Raw genomic sequence first — 19,126 nt, 5'->3', positions numbered from 1 at the left:
ACTAACAGCACCTCCATTACATACAAAAATGGACCCTGACGTAGACTTTATATCATAATATCTGATTGGAATCGAATCTGGTATCCTTGAATGTTTAAACTCGGAACATCCAAACTCAGAACTAGATCTTAGTTCTTCTCAAGTACTTAAGGATCGTTTACAACCAATGTTTCTCCCTGGGTTTGACTGATATCTGCTCGTAACACTTATATCATAAGCTATATAGGTCTTGTACATAGCATTGCGTACATTAAGCTACCTACGGCAGACACATAAGGCACATTACGCATACTGCCGCTCTTCATCGGTCTTTGGACCATCTCCTTAGAAAGATGAAGACCATGAGTGAAGGGCAAAAGACCTCTCTTAGAGTTCTCCATGCTAAATCTTTTAGCATTTTCTCTATGTACAATTTTTGGGATAATCCAATTCCCTTTCGTTCTATCTCTATAGCACGAATGCCAAGGACAATGTCGCTTCTCCTAAGTCTTTCATCGAGAAGGTTTTGGACAACCAACCTTAACTCTGTCATCATGCTATATATTCCCATCAAAAGTATGTATCACATATAATATGAGAAACGTGATGGCATGATCTTTAAACCATTTAATACACAGGGCTCATCCGGATCTTGACAAAACCAAACGATTTGATATGTCGTCAAATCGAATGTTCCAGCTTCTTGAAGCTTGCTTCAATCCATAAAGGATCGATGCAATTTGCATACTTATGTCTTTCAGCAGAGGATACAAAACCTATCGGTTGTTCCTATAGATGTTTTTTTCAATAAACCCATTGAGGAAAGCCGTTTTGACATCATCTGCCAAATTTCATAATCATGGTATGCTGCGATGGCTAGCATTACACGGGGATTTAATCATAGCTACAGGCGAGAGTTTTCTCATAATCCAATCTTGTTTCTGAGATAACCTTTCGCCACCAGTCGAGCTTTGAAGGTCTCTACCTACCCATCCTTGCCAACTTTTTCTTGTAGACCCATTTAAAACCTATAGGAACTATTCCTAGGTGGATCCACAAGCGACCATACTTGATTGGATGCATTGATTCATCTCAGAGTCCATCGCTTCCAGCCATTTCCTGAATCTCTATCCAGTATTGTTCTTTGTAGCTTCTAGGATCATCGCCATGATCATCTAATCCCACTAAGTAAGATTCAAAATCTTGCTCATGTAGGAACCCATATCTTCTAGAGTTTCGACATTTAGAAGACTTTCGTACTGGAACCATAGTATTGATACTGAGGTTCGCTGATGGATGTTCCATCTTTAGAAACTCGGTTCTTGGCTTTCGAATCTCCTTGAGTTCAATATTTTTCAAGCCGCCTTCCTCCAAGAACTCGTTCTCGAGAAGGGCATTTCTCGCTCAAACTCTCTGATCACTTGGGAAGTAAAAGCAATATCCTAAACTATCTTTAGGATATCCAAGAACCGACCCTTCTCGGATTCAACATCAGCTTATCAGATTTAACCAATTTAACATAAGCTGGCAGCCCCAAATCTTCATATAATTCAGACTTGGACGTTTCCATACCATATCTCTCATCGGTGTTTTCTGGACAGTTTAGACGGGACCCTATTAGGATGTGCCACACGGTCTAGAGAGCGTACCCCCACAGAGACATAGTAAGTTTGTAAACTCACTATCGATCGTACCATATCCAATAAGGTACGATTTCTCCTTTCAGACACTCCATTAAGCTGAGGTGTAAAGGAGGAGTCAATTGTGAGATGATCCCTTTTCTTTAAGAACTCTTGAAACTTGTACTCAAGTATTCCCCCCACGATCTGATCGTAGTATTTTAATACTCTTTCCAGTTTGATTTTCTACTTCATTCTGAATTCTCTGAATTTTTCAAAGGATTCAGATTTGTATTTCATTAATACAAATACCCATATCGTGACATATCATCTGTAAAGGTAAGAATATTCAAACCTCCTAGCTAAAGTACTAAATGGTCCACACACATCTGTATGTATGAGTTCTAAAAGCTTTAGCTGCTCTCCTTACATCTTAAAGGGAGTTGGTCATCTTTCCTTGGAGACATGATTCAAAGGTTGGATAGGGTTCAGAACCCAATGAGTTTAGGATCCACTTTCTCCAAGCTGTATTAATCTTCTCTCTCTCCTATATGACCCAATCTATGTGCCATAGAATTTTAGGATTTGATTCAGATCGAGTTCTTTTATTAGAAATGGTATTGATTGAAGCATAGTCATTCAATTCTAAGACATATAAACCCTTGTATTCACAGCTTTACCAACTAAACATTTCCAAAATGTATTGAACATTCATTTCATTAACAGTACATAATAACCTGCCTTACACAAAGCAGAAATAGAAATGATGTTTTGTGGCCTTTTCAAAGTACAATACTTTAAACAAATTCAAAACATGTCCTGAAAGTAGTCTTAGTGAGCAAGTCCCATGGCCTCGGCTGCAACTGTGCCCCATTTGCCATCCTAAAATGATCTCGCCCTTTGTCACCTCGAAACTATTTTGAAGTACTGCAAAGACATAAAACATGAGATGTGCTGCTGAATCTAATATCCAGAAATGACTATCTGATTAACACTTAATTCATATTCAATCATAAGACATTGGTTCGTACCTGCTTTTCCTTTGCCTTTCTTCAGACTGTTCAGGTATTGAGGACAGTTCCTCTTCCAGGTCCATTTTTCCACAGTGGAAACATTTCCCTTGCACGGCCTTCTCTGCTTTGCCGCTGGCTTCTTGAAGCTCTTATTTTTGGGTCCAACTTTTGGACCTTTCTTTGGTAGCATGGGCTTTTATTGCCCTGCTAGTAGAGGCGGCAAAGACATCCTCATGTCCTTTCCCTTTCACATTCTGTCTGTGAAATTCTTTAGCTCATTAGCAGTTCAGAGAGGTTTCTCTCAATCCTATTGAGATTGTAGTTAGTTATAAACGGTTTAAACTTGGAGGAAGGGATTGTAGAATCAAATTCACTTTGAGGGGTTTGGCCAGACCACCCCCATATCCATCCAGTCGTCTAATCCATTGATCATTTAAGAGTATGATCAGGGGAGTTCCCCTTCCCTCAACTCATGCTAAAGAGGGATGCACACAATTCATACTCAACCACTTGGATTTTCGCTATACACACTTGTAGAGACTATGAGGATATCATAGCATTTGAAACCTCTTACTTAGTTTGAAGTTCTCTATTCATGGAGGCTAACATGTAATTTTTAGCCCTCCGTTATCTCCTCTCCATTTTTCAAGAGCATCAAGCTCAGCTTGTGGATCATCCGGTCCAATACCAAGTGGAAGAGATGCTTCAGGACATAGGCAATTCTTTCAAATCTAGAACAATTCTAAGATTTCTTAGTATTTTTAGGTTAGGTCGGTTAACATGTTATTGTCCATTATCCTTAGGGAACATTGTTGGCCATTTTTTTTTTTTTTTTTTGATTATTATCACAAAGATGAAACTGCAAAGAAAAGTAATTTTATTAGTGTCTTGTAATCTTTTAAACCTTCTAATGCATAATAAATAGCTCCCACTATTTTATTCGAGTCTACACTCCCTTAAATAGGATCCGGAATTTCGTTGGAATAAATTTCTTAGGGGGAATCAATTTCTCATCAAATTCAAAACCTCACATATAGAATTTGGTTAATTAAGTCTAATAAGTAGGAAACTCTTTTCCTTTTATATCACTATATAAGGTTTGATTCAATTCCTTGTTAGCTTCGGATACCTACATAATAATTCTGGTACCCTAGGCTAGTTAAATCCGAACCATTGTGCTTCTTTTAGGATGACATTTTCATCATGTCCTCACATAATAGAATTCTTGGTCAAGGTGGTAAATATCCATCCAAGAACAAGATCAACTTAATTCTATGATATAAAGATTATATCCCTCACATAAGAAATCTTGGGATTAAATTTATATCAAAGAATTTAGTTATCCCACAATGGGAGACTTGGATTTAATATTTTAAATTGGGGAGATTTAGGTTTAACTTTAGTTAATATTATTTTAGCATGCATGTTTAATTAACAATTCATACATATCACAAATTTGCATAAATTAAAGCATGTGGGTTGACCATGGGGCTTTTCGAAAATACATCCAAAGGCAAACTATTTACCAATACTATCTCGATTGGATCGTCATCGGATGATCTTCGGTTCCCGTCTAGCCGATTCCATTACATATGGATTTAGGCAGTAGGCCGATTAAAATAAAAAAATAAAATTTAATTATTAAAGTATTAATAAAAGAATATTACAAACACTTTTGAATATTTGAAAACCAAATGGCGCCCATGATCAACTCTAATCTAATATTCATTATCAATAAATAATATAAACATTCATACCAAATAATAAACAATTATTTAAAGGCATGATATAAATAATAAATATCTCATATATTAATAGATATTATATTATATATCATGTGGTAATTTAATATAACTTTGGGTCATGCAACAATTACACATTTCATAGGAATAATTACACAAACACTTTTGTATATTCCACCCAAGATATATATTATTAACTATTATCATCATTTCAATACTTTTCCAAAAGTCATGCATGGCATAGATAAATGGGATATATTACTCCAAGAGTAATCGTCTATGACACAAGTTACTTTTAACTAAAGTAATACTTTTTATGACACATTGTCTTTAAAGACAATCATGTCATCTTGCATCATCAATTTTTGAAACCTTCAAACAACCAAATTATTACATTTCAAAAATATAATAATTTATGTCATGCAATGATGCATATAAGATAATTTATCAAATTAAATATCCTACATTAAAATTACCACCATATATATAATATAATTCATATGAATGAATAATCCTAACTTTATGCTAACATCAAATTCCACCCACTAAACACTTGCAACATTTGCATACATCATGCAAAAATATACTTTAATCAATTAAAGGATAACACTTTTAGCATGTCAAGCATAATCATTTAATCAAAGTCATAGAAGAACATGCATGAACATTTTTTAATAAATCATCATGCAAAACACATCATCAAGCATACATTTCGACCCTTTATGGAACAAACTTCCAAAACACATTACAAACTTATTTATTAAAACAAGAATCAAATGAACAAAGAACATGCATGGCCGAATCTAGCAAGAAATTTCTATGCACTTATCAAGGCATGCATAACACTTTTGTCACCAAAAATATATATATTTATAAATTAACATATAATGATTCTTGCATGCTTCAATTAAAAATTAAAAACATCTTTATACTTTTATGTTATGGCGAATCTGATTCCAATGGAAAAATAATAAACATTTCATTATCATTACTAGGCCAAAACAGAACATGCATGTCACTTTCAACATGATTAACACAAGAACACTTGGAAAATGTCATTTTTGCTTATAAATTGACATGCAAGGAGCTTTTAGCTCTGATACCATTTGAAAGAATCAGCATGATGAAGAGTGGTGGAGATGGAGAATGAAAGCATGAAAGCATGGATTCTAAAACCGGTTTTCAACAAGCTTGGAAAAGAGATTATAATCCCTTTGCTTTGGATTGATGAAGATTAGCTTCAAAGGATGAAACCTCCACACTTTAACACCACCTTGAGAGATTAGAGAGTGGCCTTGGGTTTGAGAGAGAGTTTTGGTTTGTGTTTTTGTGAACTAGTCAAGAATGAACAAAATGCAACCTTTGCACTTATATATACTTGGGCAATATTGCAATATTTATTTTTCACTTCCAAGCCCATAAAATCTTATTTTATAAAGGGACCCAGAATTTAATATGTTACCCTTTGAAAATCAATATTATTCAAGGGCCCATGTAAACTAAACTAGTTTACATTAACAACCAAAAAATTTACCCCTTTTTACCCTTTACTATTAAAATGTTATTTTTTTCATCTCATTAATCTTAACACTTTAAGATATAATAATTAATATAATTAATTATTGCTTGACATTTTAACCCTTAAATGTCACAAATGATTTCTATGTAACTATTACTATAGAAATCCCGCTTACCCTGGAAGGTGCTAGCCCTCTTCGGATAATCATTTCTCTCTCTACATCATTCCTAACTTCCCAAGGCTATGGTGTGCCATGTAGGTCCACCATGGATTAGCCGTGAGCCAGTTCTGGATGAATCCGAAAACCTGTCCGGAGGCCCAACGACTATGGTAAACATTAGCAATGTGCCATAGTCCCTAAACCACGGTGAAGAAATACTTCATCAAACCCATTTAGATCATACGTACCATGCAGGTAAAGTCCCTCCATGAGATATCCTAATCGAGTATGGATTCATGGAACGTCAAATCCTAAACTCGATCTTCTACCGAATTGTCGATCAATATGTCCGGAACTTGTCATCACAAACTTACTTTGTATGACTAATAATAGACTCTGGCCAGAGATTCCGTTTTTTCGACATTTATCGATGTTCGTCTGGAACCCGAATCCGGATGGAGTCAGCGGTACTCCCGATCCTATATTTTTGAGTCAATGGATCCCCTCTGACCATCGTTCGTTTTCGCATATGAACAACGATACCAATAGGCTTATTTGTACGAAACATGATTAGTCTCGTACTTATACACCGTATGAACCATACGCATCCATATCGGATCCGACTACAATGTCTCAAGTCAAGGACTACATCGTGCACTGATAACCAAATGATAAATCATTGACTACGTTTTTTCCAAGTGATTTGTCGTTATTCGGTCATGTTCGAAAAACAGTTCACCAACCGTTAATCCATACCAATGCCCTAGTGACATGACTATCATCGTCATCCGTACTTATATCAACTCATGATATCTTTCGGAAGCATCCGGTATGCCTACTGTACAATATAGTTGCCCAAATTTATATTGCTTCCGTAGGGAACCCTTTTCGATAATTCATTTACATATTAAATGAATCATCTGGACAATTCATATACATACTTTATTTTAAATGCATGACTGAATAAAGGAAGCAATTTACATATATGAATTGAAGAACTCTTTCTTCTATTATTTATGATATATATAGATACAAGATAAAAAGCTCTGAAACCGACGACACGAATGGTTTCTAGGGCATACACTAATATACACTAACACGTCAGACATCCTGTATCAGTCTAAGTCGATGAACTCTGAATGAGCTTTCCCACGGTATCCTAAGAGCCTAGTAACTCTTCCCGGAAAGAAGGTTATGGCTGTCTGAATAGGACATGCTCATTTAAGCCCTTTGGCTTTACGCACGGACTTCTGATGTTCGGCCCGCTCCCCGAATTAGACTACAAAGGGCTTGTATATCAGTCAACGCCAATGGACTTCTGACGGGCTCTGAATGAGCTTTCCAACAGTATCTTACAGGCCCCATAACTCTTCCCAGATAAAAAGTTATGACCGTCTGAATGGGGCATGCTCATTTAAGCCCTTTGGGCTTTACGCGCAGAGTTCTGACGTTCGGGTCGCTCCATGAATTCGTCCGTCAAACATCCCACATTAGTCTAAATCGACGAGCTCTGAATGAGCTTTCCAACGGTATCCTACAGGCCTCGTAACTCTTCCCGGAAAGAAAGTTAATGCCGTCTGAATGGGACATGCTCATTTAAGCCCTTTGGGCTTTACGCATGGACCTCTGATGTTCGGCCCGCTCCATGAATTAGACTACTAGAGGCTGGTATGTTTGTTGATGCCAATAGGTTACTGACGGGCTCTGAATGAGCTTTCCAACGGTATCTTACAGGCCCCCTAACTTTTCTCGGACAAAAAGTTATGGCCGTCTAAATGGGGCATGCTCATTTAAGCCCTTTGGGCCTTACGCGTGGAGTTCTGACGTTCGGGTCACTCCATGATTTTGTCCGTTAGACATCCTACATTAGTCTAAGTCGACGGGCTCCGAATGAGCTTTCCAATGGTATCCTACAGGCCCCGTAACTCTTCCCGAAAAGAAAGTTATGGCCATCTGAATGGGACATACTCATTTAAGCCCTTTGGGCTTTACGCACGGACTTCTGACGTTCGTCCCACTCCGTGAATTAGACTACCAGAGGCTTGTATGTTAGTCAACGCCGATGGACTTCTGACAGGCTCTGAATGAGCTTTCCAACGGTATCTTACAGGCCCCGTAACTCTTCCCGAATAAAAACTTATGGCCGTCTAAATGGGGCATGCTCATTTAAGCCCTTTAGGCTTTACGCGCAGAGTTCTGACGTTCGGGTCACTCCATGAATTCGTGTGTTAGACATCCTGCATTAGTCTAAGTCGACGAGCTCTGAATGAGCTTTCCAGCGGTATCTTACAGGGCCCGTAACTCTTCCCAGAAAGAAAGTTATGGCCGTCTGAATGGGACATGCTCATTTAAGCCCTTTGAGCTTTACGCATGGACTTCTGACGTTCGGCCCGCTCCGTGAATTAGAATACCAGAGGCTTGTATGTTAGTCGACGCCAATGGCCTTTTGACGGGCTCTGAATGAGCTTTCCAACGATATCTTATAGGCCCCGTAACTCTTCCCGAATAAAAACTTATGGCCGTCTGAATGTGGCATACTCATTTAAGCCCTTTGGACTTTACGCGCGGAGTTCTGACGTTCGGGTCGCTCCATGAATTTATCAGTTAGTCATCCTGCATTAGTCTAAGTGGACGGGTTTTGAATTAGCTTTCCAACGGTATCCTACAGGCCCCGTAACTCTTCCCGAAAAGAAAGTTATGGCCGTCTGAATGGGACATGCTCATTTAAGCCCTTTGGGCTTTACGCACGGACTTTTGACGTTCGGCCCGCTCCACGAATTAGACTACCAGAGGCTTGTATGTCAGTCGACGCCAATGGCCTTCTTACAAGCTCTGAATGAGCTTTCTAACGGTATCTTACAGGCCCCGTAACTCCTCTTGGATAAAAAGTTATGGCCGTTTGAATGGGGCATGTTCATTTAAGCCCATTCGGCTTTACGCGTGAAGTTTTGACGTTCGGGTCGCTCCATGAATTCATCCATCAGACATCCTGCATTGGTCTAAGTCGACGGGCTTTGAATGAGCTTTCTAACGGTATCCTACATGCCCCGTAACTCTTCCCGGAAAGAAAGTTATGGCCGTCTGAATGGGACATGCTCATTTAAACCCTTTGGGCTTTACGCACGGACTTCTGACGTTTGGGCCGCTCCACGAATTAGACAACCAGAGGCTTGTATGTCAGTCGACGCTGATGCACTTCTGACGGGCTCTGAATAAACTTTTTAACGTTATCTTACATGTCCCGTAACTCTTCCAGATAAAAAGTTATGGCCGTCTGAATGGGGCATGCTCATTTATGCCCTTTGGGCTTTACGCACGGAGTTCTGACGGTCGGGCCGCTCCATGAATTCATCCGTCAGACGTCCTGCATCAGTCTAAGTCGACGGGCTCTGAATGAGCTTTCCAACGGTATCTTACAAGCCCCGTAACTCTTCCCGGAATGAAAGTTATGGCCGTCTAAATGAGACATGCTCATTTAAGCCCTTTGGGCTTTACGCACGGACTTCTGATGTTCGGCCCGCTCCATGAATTTAACTGCCAGAGGCTTGTATTTCAGTCGACGCTGATGGGCTTCTGACGGGCTCTGAATGAGCTTTCCAACGGTGTCCTACAGGCCTTGTAATTCTTCTCAGATAAAAAGTTATGGCCGTTTGAATGGGGCATGCTCATTTAAGCCCTTTGAGTTTTACGCACGAAGTTTTGACGTTCGGGCCGCTACATGAATTCATTTGTAAGACATCTTGCATTAGTTTAAGTCGACGGGCTCTGAATGAGCTTTCCAACGGTATCGTACAGGCCCTGTAACACTTCCCGAAAAGAAAGTTATGGCCGTCTGAATGGGACATGCTCATTTAAGCCCTTTGGGCATTACACACGGACTTCTGACGTTTGTCCCGCTCCATGAATTAGACTGTCGAAGGCTTGTATGTCAGTCGACGCTGATGGGCTTCTGACGGGCTCTAAATGAGCTTTCCAACGGTATCTTACAGGCCCCGTAAGTCTTGCCGGATAAAAAGTTATGGCCGTCTGAATGGGGCATGCTAATTTAAGCCCTTTGGGCATTACGCACGGAGTTCTGACGTTCGGCCCACTCTATTAATTCATCCATCAGACATCCTACATTAGTCCAAGTCGACGGGCTCTGAATGAGCTTTCCAACGGTATCTTACAGGCCTCGTAACTCTTCCCGGAAAGAAAGTTATGACCGTCTAAATGGGACATACTCATTTAAGCCTTTTGTGCTTTACACACGGACTTCTGATGTTCAGCCCGCTCCAGGAATTAGATTGACAGAGGGTAATATGTCAGTCAACGCTCATGAGCTTTTGACGGGCTCTGATTGAGCTTTCCAACGGTATCTTACAGGCCCCGTAAGTCTTCTCGGATAAAAAGTTATGGCCGTCTGAATGGGGCATGCTCATTTAAGCCCTTTGGGCTTTACGCATGGATTTCTAACGTTCAGGTCGCTCCATGAATTCGTCCGTCAGACATCATGCATCAGTCTAAGTCGACGACCTCTGAATGAGCTTTCCAACGGTATCTTACAGGCCCTGTAATACTTCCCGGAAAGAAAGTTATGGCTGTCTGAATGGGACATGCTCATTTAAGCCCTTTGGGCTTTACGCATGGACTTCTGACGTTTGGCACACTCCATGAATTAGACTCCCAGAGGCTTGTACGTCAGGCGACGTTGATGAGCTTCTGTCGGGCTCTGAATGAGCTTTCCAACGGTATCTTACAGGCCCGGTAAGTCTTCCCGGATAAAAAGTTATGGCCGTTTGAATGGGGCATGCTCATTGAAGCCCTATGGGCTTTACGCACGGAGTTCTGACTTTTAGCCCGCTCCATTAATTCCTCCATCAGACATCCTGCATCAATCTAAGTCGACGGACTCTGAATGAGCTTTCCAACGGTATCTTACAAGCCCCGTAACTCTTCCCGGAATGAAAGTTATGGCCGTCTGAATGGGATATGCTCATTTAAGCCCTTTGGGCTTTACGCACTAACTTCTGACGTTCGGCCCACTCCATGAATTAGACTGCCAGAGACTTGTATGTCAATCGACACTGATGGACTTCTGACGGGCTCTAAATGTGCTTTTCAACGGTATCTTACAGGCCCTGTAAGTCTTCCCGAATAAAAAGCTATGGCCGTCTGAATGGGGCATACTCATTTAAGCCCTTTGGGCTTTACGCACGGAGTTCTGACGTTCGGCCCGCTCCATTAATTCATCCATCAGACATCCTGCATTAGTCTAAGTCGATGGACTCTGAATGAGCTTTCCAACGGTATCTTACAGGCCCCGTAACTCTTCCCCGAAAGAACGTTATGGCCGTCTGAATGGGATTTGCTCATTTAAGCCCTTTGGGCCTTACGCACGGACTTCTGACGTTCGGCTCACTCCATAAATTAGACTGCCAGAGGCTTGTATGTTAGTCAACACCGATGGTCTTCTGATGGGCTTTGAATGAGCTTTCCAACGGTATCTTACAGGCCCCGTAACTCTTTCCGGATAAAAAGCTATGGCCGTCTGAAGGGGGCATGTGTATTTAAGCCCTTTGGGCTTTACGCATGGAGTTCTGATGTTCGAGACGCTCCATGAATTCATCCATCAGACATCCTGTATCAGTCTAAGTCGGCGGGCTCTGAATGGGCATTCCAACGGTATCTTACAGGCCCCGTAACTCTTCCCAGAAAGAAAGTTATCGCCGTCTGAATGGGACATGCTCATTTAAGCCCTTTGGGCTTTACGCATAGACTTCTGACGTTTGGCCCGCTCCATGAATTAGACTGCCAAAGGATTGTATGTCAGTCAACGCTAATGGGCTTCTGACGGGCTCTAAATGAGCTTTCCAACGGTAGCTTACAGGCCCTGTAACTCTTCCCGGATAAAAAGCTATGGTCGCCTGAATGGGGCATGCTCATTTTACCTATTTGGGCTTTACACATAGAGTTCTGACGTTCAGACCACTCCATGAATTCGTTCTTCAGACATCTTGCATCAGTCTAAGTCGATGGGCTGTGAATGAGCATTCTAACGGTATCTTACAAGCCCCGTAACTCTTCCCGGAAAGAATGTTATGGCCTTCTGAATGGAACATTCTCATTTAAGCCCTGTGGGCTTTACGCACGGACTTCTGACGTTCGGCCTACTCCGCAAATTAGACTACCAGAGGCTTGTATCTTAGTCGACGCTAATAGGCTACTGAGAGGCTCTGAATGAGCGTTCCAATGGTATCTTACAGGCCCCGTAACTCTCCTAGGATAAAAAGCTATGGTCGTATGAATGGGGCATGCTAATTTAAGCCCTTTGGGCTTTACGCACGGAGTTTTGATGTTTGGGCCGCTCTATGAATTTGTCCGTTGGACATCCTGCATTATTCTAAGTCGACAAGCTCTGAATGAGCTTTCCAACGGTATCTTACAGGCCCCGTAACTCTTCCCGGAAAGAAAGTTATGGCCGTCTGAATGGAAATGCTCATTTAAGCCCATTGGGCTTTACGCACGGACTTCGAAAGTTCGGCCTACTCCACGAATTAGACTACCAGAGGCTTGCATGTCAGTCGACGTTGATAGGTTTCTGATGGGCTCTAGATGAGCTTTCCAACGACATCTTACAGGCCCCGTATCTCTTCCCGGATAAAAAGCTATGGCCGTCTGAATGGGGCATGCTCATTTAAGCCCTTTGGGCTTTACGGACGGAGTTCTGATGTTCGGGCCGCTCCATGAATTCGTCTGTTAGACATCCTGCATCAGTCTAAGTCGACGGGCTCTGGATGAGCTTTCCAACGGTATCTTACAGGCCCTGTAACTCTTCCCGGACAGAAAGTTATGGTCATCTGAATGGGACATGCTCATTTAAGCCTTTTGGGCCTTACGCATGGACTTCTAACGTTCGGCCCGCTCCATGAATTAGACTGCCAGAGGCTTGTATGTCAGTCAACGCTAATGAGCTTCTGATGAGCTCTGAATGGGCTTTCCAATGGTATCTTGCAGGCCCCGTAACTCTTTCCGGATAAAAAGTTATGGCCGTCTGAAGGGGGCATGCGCATTTAAGCCCTTTGGGCTTTACGCATGGAGTTTTGACGTTTGGGCCGATCCATGAATTCATCCGTCAGACATCCTGCATCAGTCTAAGTCGACGGGCTCTGAATGGGCATTCCAACGGTATCTTACAGGCCCCGTAACTCTTCCCAGAAAGAAAGTTATAGCCGTCTGAATGGGACATGCTCATTTAAGCCCTTTGGGCTTTACGCATAGACTTCTGACGTTTGGTCCGCTCCATGAATTAGACTGCCAGAGGCTTGTATGTCAGTCGACGCTAATGGACTCCTGACGGGCTCTGAATGAGCTTTCCAACGGTATCTTACAGGCCCTGTAACTCTTCCCGGATAAAAAGCTATAGCCGTCTGAATGAGGCATGTGCATTTAAGCCCTTTGGGCTTTACGCACGGAGTTCTGACGTACAGGCCGCTCCACGAATTCATCTGTCAGACATCCTCAATCAGTCTAGGTCGACGGGCTCTGAATGAGCTTTCCAACGGTATCTTACAGGCCCCGTAACTCTTCCCAGAAAGAAAGTTATGGCCATCTGAATGGGACATGCTCATTTAAGCCCTTTGGGCTTTATGCACAGACTTCTGACTTTCGACCCGCTCCATGAATTAGACTGTCAAAGGCTTGTATGTCAGTCGACACTGATGGGCTTCTGACGGGCTCTGAATGAGCTTTCCAACGGTATCTAACAAGCCCCGTAACTCTTCCCGGATAAAAAGTTATGGCCGTCTGAATGGGGCATGCTCATTTAAGCCCTTTGGGCTTTACGCATGGAGTTCTGATGTTTGGCCCGCTCCATGAATTCATCCGTCAGACATCTTGCATCAGTCTGAATCGACGAGATTTGAATGAGCTTTCCAACGGTATCTTACAAGCCTCGTAACTCTTCCCAGAAAGAAAGTTATGGCCGTCTGAATACGACATGCTCATTTAAGCCCTTTGGGCTTTACACACGGACTTCTGACGTTCGTCCCGCTCCACGAATTTGAAAGATTCAGTATGCATGAAGAGTGGTGGAGATGGAGAATGAAAGCATGAAAGCATGGATTAAAAAAAAACGGTTTACATGCAAAGCTTGGATACTAGATTATACCTACTCCTTTGCTTTGGATTGATGAAGATTAGCTTCAAAAGGATGAAACCTTCACACTTTAACACCACCTTGAGAGGATTAGAGAGTGGCCGTGGCTAGGGAGAGAGAGCTTTTAGTTTGTGTTTGAGTGAACAAGTGAATAATGAACAAAAATGCAACCTTTTGCACTTATATATACTTTGGCTATTTTGCAATTATTTATTTTTCACTTCCAAGCCCAATAAAATCTTATTTTATAAAGGGACCCCACGAATTTAATATGCTACCCTTTGAATAATCAATATTATTCAAGGGCCCATTTAAACTAAACTAGTTTACATTAACAACCCATAAATTTACCCTTTTTACCCTTTAACTATTAAAAGGTTATTTTTGTTCATCTCATTAATCTTAACACTTTAAGATATAATAATTAAATACAATTAATTATTGCTTGACCATTTTAACCCTTAAAATGTCACAAATTGTTTTCTATGTAACTATTACTATAGAAATCCCGTTATTACCCTCGGAAGGTGCTAGCCCTCTTCGGATAATCATTTCTCTCTCTCATCATTCTCTAACTTCTCAAGGCTATTGGTGTGACCATGTAGGTCCACCGTGGATTAGCCGTGAGCCGGTTCTGGATGAATCCGGAAACCTGTCCGGAGGCCCAACGACTATGGTAAACATCTAGCAATGTGCCATAGTCCCTAAACCACGATGAAGAAATACTTCATCGAACCCATTTCAGATCATACGTACCATGCAGGTAAAGTCCCTCCATTGAGATATCCTAATCGAGTATGGATTCATGGAACGTCAAAATCCTAAACTCGATCTTCTACCGAATTGTCGATCAATATGTCCGGAACTTGTCATCACAAACTTACTTTTGTATGACTAATAATAGACTCTGGCCAGAGATTCAGTTTTTTGACATTTATCGATGTTCGTCTAGGAACTCGAATCCGGATGGAGTCAGCGGTACTCCCGATCCTATATTTTCGAGTCAATGGATCCCCTCTTGACCATCGTTCGTTTCCGCATATGAACAACGCATGACCAAATAGGCTTTATTGTACGAAACATGATTAGTCTCGTACTTATACACCGTATGAACCATACGCATCCATATCGGATCCGACTACAATGTCTCAGGTCAAAGGACTACATCGTGCACTGATATAACCAAACGATAAATCATTGACTACATGCTTTTCCAAGTGATTTGTCGTTATTCGGTCACGTTCGAAAAACAGTTCACCAACCGTTAATCCATACCAATGCCCTAGTGACATGACTATCATCGTCATCCGTACTTATATCAACTCATGATATCTTTCGGAAGCATCCGGTATGCCTACTGTACAATATAGTTGCCCAAATTTATATTGCTTCCGCAGGGAACCCTTTTCGATAATTCATTTACCTATTAAATGAATCATCTGGACAATTCATATACATACTTTATTTTAAATGCATGACTGAATAAAGGAAGCAATTTACATATATGAATTGAAGAACTCTTTCTTCTATTATTTATGATATATATAGATACAAGACAAAATGCTCTGAAACTGACAACACGAATGGTTTCTAGGGCATACACTAATATATACTAACAGGTTCTAGGTTCTGGGTTTAAGGTTCAAGGTTTAGGGTTTAGAGTTTAGGGTTTTTTAGGGTTTAGGGTTTAAGGTTTAGGGCTCAGGGTTTAGGGTTTAGAGTTTAGGGTTTAGAGTTTAGGGTTTTTTAGGGTTTAAGGTTTAGGGTTCTGGGTTCTCAATTCAAGGTTCTAGGTTCTGGATCCTAGGTTTAGGGTTCTGGGTTGGGTTTAAGGTTTAGGGTTTTTTAGGGTTTAGGGTATAGGGTTTTTTAGGATTTAGGGTTTATGATTTAAGGTTTTTTGGGGTTTAGGGTTTTTTAAGGTTTAGGGTTTAGGGTTTTTTAAAGTTTTGGGAATTAGCCAACAAGCCTTATGATGGGCAGTGTTCTGCAAGCAACAAAGGCTGCCTGCCCAACCTTGGCACCTCTCTATTTCAACATATATGTTACAGGAGACTAGGACGTGGACTCTTCTCAGGTGTACCTGCAGTCTAGTTGCAATGTTGTTTGTGGTTTGGGGAGAGCTCGGGCATTGTTTCTCATTTTTGGTGTGTTGGTTGCAAGAGCAGCCAACTACTTCCAAGTGCATAGCTAGGTGTGTTGCAGGTGATTTTGGGTTGGTTGTTGGCTGCTGATGTGAGCTTTGGCAAACCTGGTTTTGTGTCTTAGCAATCTATACAGTGGATGTTGCATCTTAGCAGCTTGTGCACTTTTTGATCAACCGCAAGGAGCTGATTTTTGGTGTTTCCGCGGGTGTTTTTGCTGGTTGTGTATAGGTTTTGTGTATAAAGGGTGTAAATCCTTTTGTTGCTCTTGGTTTTTTTGTGTAGCTTAGTCTCTTGTGCATGTCCTAAGAACTTGGTTCCTTTGGGGAATTCCCATTTCTTACTTTGTATCTTTTATTCTCTATAAAATTACCAGGTGTATATCCTTTTGGCTATTGAATAGTGATTGAAATTTCAAATATCATTGAATTTAATTTTGCATATTATGATGTTGAGTTAAGTTGATTAGTTATGTAAATCTAATGTTGAAAGTCTAGGTGCCGAATTTCTTGAGTTTTAATATCGCATTGTCTTCTTTATATACGTCTTGATATATATAAGGTGTAGATTGATGGGTTATGTCCCCTGTAAAAAAGAGGAATGGGTCGCAAGTGCAGTTTATGCAATGTTTAGTGGGCTGGTGGTGCAGGTTGTGCATTTGCAGTTGTGTAGTGTGTAAAGTGTTGGTTGTAGGTTATGCATTTGTAGTTTTTGTAGTGTGTAGTGTAATGTTCTTCTTGTTGGAGTGTTGGTTGGGCAGGTTGGAGTGGTAGCAGCAGCTTTTGTTATGCTGCATCCTTTTCTCTTTGTTGGTAGTGAAGTTGTTTTTTTTTTTTTTTTTTTTTTNAGTTATCTTACTAACACCCCTGACAGAACAGAGCATTCCCTTTAACACCCAAAATCTATCCAGGAAGCACACGTCTTGATCCAAACTAAGATGTTGAACAGAGCACTACCTTAAAAATTTGCAATCCCCTCAACACAATTCTTCTTTTCCAACTCAAACTCCATCAACAATTCAACATCAACACCAACTTTTCATCCTTCTTTCATACCAACCACTCTCACAACATTAACAATAAAAGATTTCAACTACACTTGGTTCGATCTCTTCACTCAAAATCAAACCTTTCCCTCAATCGTTCCATCAACTAAGGAGCTTTTAGTGCTGGAGAAAACATCACGGATGACCAGCACTTTCAGGTGCACATAAGAATATTTCTGTTTATTAATTTGCAGCTTCTGTGTTTGGAACTTATGGCTGATAAATTTGCATTTTTTTTTTTTTTTTTTTTTTTTGTGTGTAGTTTTTTTGCTATTGTTGGGATAACTGGGCAAGTTAGGGTGTGTCTTGTTTCCCTTGTTGGTTTTTTGGTAAAGGTTCTCAAGATGGTAGAGTTTGGTTGTCTTGTGTTTGTGTTGCTTTTGTGTATAAGGATGTATATCCTTGGTGGATGTTGTTTCTTTTTGCATTTCAATATTGCATTATGTGATTTTATGTTTAATGTCCCTTTCTGAAGAGCTGTTCCATTTCCCTGAAGTATCATTTACACAAGCAATTATCTTGTACATGTAACATAAAACACTACAATCGAAACAATGCATTTTGTGTATTTCTTTATTTCTTTTCCTCCCAAAATTGGGTAAGTTTACAAATCCTTGCATTAACCAAAAGCTCTCATAAAACTAGTAAAATAAAACTCTATAGATTACATCCAATAAGGCATCAGATATATAGAGTACACAAACAACTTGCACATGGATTCACTCGGCCACTTTACATTGCTCAACACCATCTTCAACATACATCATATTCAAACAATAATGCGCAAGGTCAGACATCAGACTTTCTTCTTGCTTAAGCTGACCTAGTTCAATTTTCAACTGTCATGAACAATCGACCAAAAATAAACAAAAACAAAAGAAAAAAACACTGTCAGAATGCAACTGGACTCCTCAAATGCTCGAATATACCTCCTCAAATGCACAAAAACAATGTCAAAATGCAGCTTGACTCCTCAAACACCTGGATATACCTCCTCAAATGCACAAAAACAGGTCCAGCCATCACTTCCAGCACACAAACACTACACCGAAAACACTTTTGGAATCTGCCTATAGTGCAACAATGTAGCTGCAACAGCTGCACCAAAAAATTCTGCATTTTCACCAAATCCAACCAATATGCAAATTTAAATTCAATGAAATTAACCTCCATACCCTGCATTTACTACACTCTCCACAGCAAAAACTCTCTTGGAACCAAACACCAAAACCCCACAAACAAGCGCCCCTAAAATGATTCCCCCTTTCATCAAAATCTTAACTTTCTCAAAATATGAATCCAAAACTTCATTTTTTTCACGACCCAGTTTTGCAATGAGTAATGACTTTGGTTATTTAAAAATGAAGATTGAGATATGTACAAGAACTTATGGGTTTTGGGATTGAATTTATTAGTGAAAGTGAAAACAGTCAAGGTACACATACAAGCAGTGGCGATGGCTGTGGTGATTGAGCTCTGGCGGTATGCGGCGGCGGTAGGAGCCGTTGAGAGTGGTAGTCACGAGGTAGGAGTGGTGGTCGCATGGTGGTTATCCCGAGTGAATTCAGTAAAATAGTTATGTATATCCTCTTTTTTGCCCTTAAAGCTTCTTCCTTTGCCACCAATGCGGGTGGATTGACAAGATCAATGGCTGGCTACTAGTCTTGTTTGTTAAGTGAAGCCGCTGCTCGATCAATGCTAAGAGATGTTGGAATAGGCAAGGATGCTGGCATTAGTCTCGCTGCTGGTGATGGCTCTTTAACAGATG

The sequence above is a fragment of the Pistacia vera genome, unplaced genomic scaffold (assembly GCF_008641045.1).
Source record: "Pistacia vera cultivar Batoury unplaced genomic scaffold, PisVer_v2 Contig630, whole genome shotgun sequence".
Classification (NCBI taxonomy): domain Eukaryota; kingdom Viridiplantae; phylum Streptophyta; class Magnoliopsida; order Sapindales; family Anacardiaceae; genus Pistacia; species Pistacia vera.
Note: the sequence above shows the minus strand (reverse complement) of the source record.